This window comes from Sinohyriopsis cumingii, unplaced genomic scaffold, assembly GCF_028554795.1.
Source record: "Sinohyriopsis cumingii isolate HCF-2022 unplaced genomic scaffold, ASM2855479v2 utg003963l, whole genome shotgun sequence".
Taxonomy (NCBI): domain Eukaryota; kingdom Metazoa; phylum Mollusca; class Bivalvia; order Unionida; family Unionidae; genus Sinohyriopsis; species Sinohyriopsis cumingii.
Window position 1 is genome coordinate 42,501 of NW_028316635.1, and position 5,000 is coordinate 47,500.

The following is a 5,000-nucleotide window of genomic DNA, read 5'->3' on the forward strand; positions in this document are numbered from 1 at the left end:
TTAATAGCTGATAAAGTTATGCGAACTTTGTTGCATACTCTCTCTCTCTCTCTCTCTCTCTCTCTCTCTCTCTCGTGTGTCAGTATGATAAAGCAAGAAGAAAAAGGAAGAACAGTAAAGAACATATATAAAAAGGTTTATTGAAACAGCGTCTCATCATGGTGTGGGCACCACGATGCATAGGGATAAATAAAAAAGCGAGTATTCCATTACTTTTCACTTCATTTGATATGCATCCATATGACACAGAATGCTCTCGGTGAGTACAGGGAATCAGATAAACGTCACTGTGCGGGACTAGGTATAAAACATTTATTGTAGTTTTAATTGTAAATTTTTCGGGCATTTAAGTAGAAATTAAATGATTTCAGTTCTAGTGAGAACAACATTTCGACTGTAAAACATAATTTGTTGTCTTGATGCGTTTTCAAGACTCTTTTGCTGATTAGTCACACATCTCTTCAACGTTTCCCATGTACAAATGTTTGTGTGCAGTATAATATTAGTAACTAAAGTGTATACTGATTCAAAGTTCTAATCCAAAAGAAGCAAAACTGGCCTCAGATACTCATATTTGTCACTCATCCATTTTCTGACCCAGATAAGGGGAGAATTCCATGTTGAAATTGACTTAAAATGCAGATTCAGGACATTATTGTTGTTGTTATTATTATTATTATTATTATTCGTCTTTCTGTCCTATCATTTGGTTAAAATAAGCGACAGCGGCCTATAAGCTAACTTTAAAGATAGGGTCTTATCAGATTTGCAAAGGATCTCTTCTTGCAACTTGGAGAAGTTAACGTTGTGGAAATACAGAAAGTGGAAGCATGGAATATCTATCTAAACTTACTGTAATCAAAACAGAATTTTATAACCCAATTTATTTTGCCAATGGCCCATATTTACAGTATTCGCTACAGGATGCCAATTTTCCCACTGGCAGACTGAGGCCCTGCTGTAAAAGAAATCAATCAATCAATAAATTAATATAAAAAATTCTCACAATTCATACATTCCATATTTATCAATCAATTAGTGAATAAGAAATACCACAAATAAGTAGCCAAAATGAAAGACATTGATCGCATATTTTGCAACTCTGCGCAAGAGACTACACCAGGAATATATGAGAAGAAACTTGAAGGAAGTATTTCGACGTGAAAGGAGGCAGCTTGTTGTGGTAGTAAAAGTAGAGGAAACTGGATAAATTGAACCGAATTTGTTAATAAGAAATACTGGTCATCTATGATCGCATATTCCAGTAGTAAGGATCGAAACCAAGAGCAGAGAAGTGCAAAGCAACATTTGCTATATTCAGGTCCTATGCTTGATTTTTTTAGGATCCGAATTATTGAAGAAAGTTAAGGAAAAAGAGAAAATGAAAGTCGAGAAATTGCTCTATTTATTATTTATATTGAAGAAAGTAAATTTAGTTACAATAAAAGAAAGAAAGAAAAACTTCAACTGTTTTTAGTTATAAAAAAAAAAAAAAAAAAAAAAAGAGTCTACAGCACCCGGTATTCCCAGGCGGTCACCCATCCAAGTACTAACCGGGCCCGACGTTGCTTAACTTCGGTGATCGGACGAGAACCGGTGCTTTCAACGTGGTATGGCCGTAGACACAAGTGTTTGTAAATTTAAGACTTATATTCGCTTCTCTCTTCACCGTTTCCGATGTACAGACGTTTACGTTTATGTGCCGTGTAAAATTAGTAATTAAAGTGTACTGATTAAAACTTATATAGATAAACTGCCTTCATACATTATTCAAATTTGTAATTCAGGCATTTTCGGACTCGGACATTAGTTGCTTAACCGGAGGTTTACACCTTCAAATGGACTTAAATAACAATGCATTTAAACGAAGATTCAGTTCATTTTTGTTGTTTTTGGGCATTATTATTATTATTATTATTATTATTATTATTATTATTTATCTTGTATCAACTGACTAATTCAATAGGTAAATAATCGACATCAGCCTATGAGCTACCTTTAAATACGGACTCGAATCTGATTTGAAACGGATATCGTCTTGCAGCTCGGAAACGTTAAAGTTGTGGAAACACAGAAAGTGCAAGGAAGTGGAAGCAGGGAACATCCATCCAAACTTACTGTAATCAAAACAGAGATTTATACACCAATTTATTTTGTCAATGGCCCATATTCGAAGTATTCGCTAAGGGATGCCAAGTTTCACACTGATAGACTGGTGCCCTGCTAAAAAACAGGTAAATAAATTAAAATAATTAAAAATAATACATTCCAAATATATCTATCAATTATTGAATAAGAAATAATACAGACAAGTATCCAAAATGAAAGAACATCGATGGCATACGTTGCAATTATTCGCTATAGCATAGGCTGAATCCGGAATATCAGAAGAAATTTGGAGGATCTGGACGGCATACGAGGCGGCCCATTTCGATCCTGGAGGTAGAGGAAACTGAAAAATTTGCACCAGATTTGTGAACAAGAAATATTGGCCATATATGATCGCATATCCTCACAGTGAGGATGGAACCCCAAAAAAAATTAAAAAATCCCTACAGCACCCGGTATTCCCAGGCGGTCACCCATCCAAGTACTAACCGGGCCCGACGTTGCTTAACTTCGGTGATCGGACGAGAACCGGTGTTTTCAACGTGGTATGGCCGTAGACATTTGTACGTACAAATTTAAGACTAATATAGGTTGTCTCTTCGTCGTTACAAAGATACATTACACACACACACACACACACACACACACACATATATATATATATATATATATATATATATATATATATATATATATATATATATTAGAGACAGGGGAGAGCTCTGCTTACGACAATACATCCCTTCAGTTTCAATCTGTAAAGAAGCAAGAGCTTATTTGATCGCCGAAGTCACTGACATGTAGGTTGCCATATTTGTGCAGTCATTTGAATAGTAATACAATGGCGAGTTCCGTGTCAAATTTCATCAAGGTTGTCGTTTTCTTTCGTCAGTCAGCTTCATTAACGACAAATGATGTTATACTCGCAATTATTTCTGAGAAAATAAATCGTATTTCTCTCGATTTCATGCAGGTATATCTCGATGAAAGGTCGGTCAAGTTTGCATGGCAGGCTAGTAAGCACAGGGGCTCGCATCGTTGCTCACAATTGAACTGACAGTCATACATTTTATACTATATGTACGACTGATAGTTTCATTGTAAGCAATGATACGAGCCCCCTCTGGCTAGTAAGCAGCCTATGCCGATACCGCATGGTGTCGGCGATTTCCAACGTTTTGATAAGCAAAACAAATATGTCCATACACCCCAATACTAATGTCCAAATATCAAAAATCGCTATTTTGGGACTATTATGAATTCATTCAAGGACATTCTAAATTACATCATCGCCACACGTCAAGATTGTTATTACATCAGCACATTCAAAATTGGACTTCATTCAGAAAACCACTGGCATTCATTTGGAACACTACCCTTTTGGACTTGTCATATAACTTTTATGGACTATTTGTGATTTCATTTATAATGCTGAAAAGTATTTAAATTTTCACTTTGTATTCTTTATAAAAAATAAATTAAGTCGGTTGGTTTAGATTGGCTAAGATAGCATTAAGGTGTTTTTGTTTATATGAGCCAATATCACATTATTCTTTTCTTGGTTTAGATGGGCTAAGTTCACATTATGGTACATTGGTTTAGATGGGCTAAGTTCACATTAAGGTGTTTGGCTAAGTTTCCATTAAGATATTTGGTTTAGATTGGCTAAGTTTGCATTAAAGTGTATTGGCTTATATTGGCAAATTTCACATAGGAATTTGATTTAGATGGCCTAAGTTCACATTATGGTGTTCTGGCAAAAGACTGCTTGGTTTTGTTAGGCAATGAGGGTAGTCTTGCTCAATGGTACAATAGGGCAACCAGCTTGATAGAAATCTATCATGTTAACCATTGGACTGATGTACATTTTATCAGTGTAATTTAGAGTCTGTTTAAACCATTCCGAACCCCCCATCTCTCTCTCTCTTACATATATATATATATATATATATATATATATATATATATATATATATATATATATATATCCGAAAGAAATAATATTTTCAATCTTTCTGCACTGTACTGATTTTCTGGTTGAATACTAAAAGTAAGTTTAAATATATATAAGGAGTTTGCAAATTTTATAAAAGTCAGCTTGCCTAGCAAGTAGTAGGTCAATATGATACAATGTAGAATTTAAGAAAATGTCATTATATGTATTGAAACGTTTGTTTCCTTTGTATCTGTTGATACCTAAAAACCATATCCCAATAATTAAAATTATCCAAGACTATATGTAAATAATACACGTATGTATGTATGTATGTATGTATGTATGTATGTACACACACAAACGTATATATATATATATATATATATATATATATATATATATATATATATATATCAGAAAAGACACACACATATCTTAAAACACCCTCAGCCACCCAGGATATATATATGATCCGTTTTTACGAGATAAACTTATTAATTCAGTATGGTATAATTATCGAATAAGATCAGTAGAGTTTTTGCCCTTGTTTGCAATCGTTATAGGATAACGCGTTAAAAATAAAATTACACAGAAGTACAATTAATGTTAATAGCTGATAAAGTTATGCGAACTTTGTTGCATACTCTCTCTCTCTCTCTCTCTCTCGTGTGTCAGTATGATAAAGCAAGAAGAAAAAGGAAGAACAGTAAAGAACATATATAAAAAGGTTTATTGAAACAGCGTCTCATCATGGTGTGGGCACCACGATGCATAGGGATAAATAAAAAAGCGAGTATTCCATTACTTTTCACTTCATTTGATATGCATCCATATGACACAGAATGCTCTCGGTGAGTACAGGGAATCAGATAAACGTCACTGTGCGGGACTAGGTATAAAACATTTATTGTAGTTTTAATTGTAAATTTTTCGGGCATTTAAGTAGAAATTAAAT

At 34.0% G+C, this 5,000-nt stretch overlaps 2 non-coding genes across 2 annotated transcripts; both read right to left on the bottom strand.

Moving 5' to 3' along the window:
- Positions 1–1,505: 1,505 nt before the first annotated feature.
- Positions 1,506–1,624, bottom strand: LOC149769329 (5S ribosomal RNA). Its single transcript, XR_016419193.1, has one exon. It is a non-coding gene; the product is annotated as a 5S ribosomal RNA (ribosomal RNA).
- Positions 1,625–2,549: 925 nt separating this feature from the next.
- LOC149769330 (5S ribosomal RNA) lies at positions 2,550–2,668 on the bottom strand. The gene has a single exon (XR_016419187.1). It is a non-coding gene; the product is annotated as a 5S ribosomal RNA (ribosomal RNA).
- Positions 2,669–5,000: the final 2,332 nt, after the last annotated feature.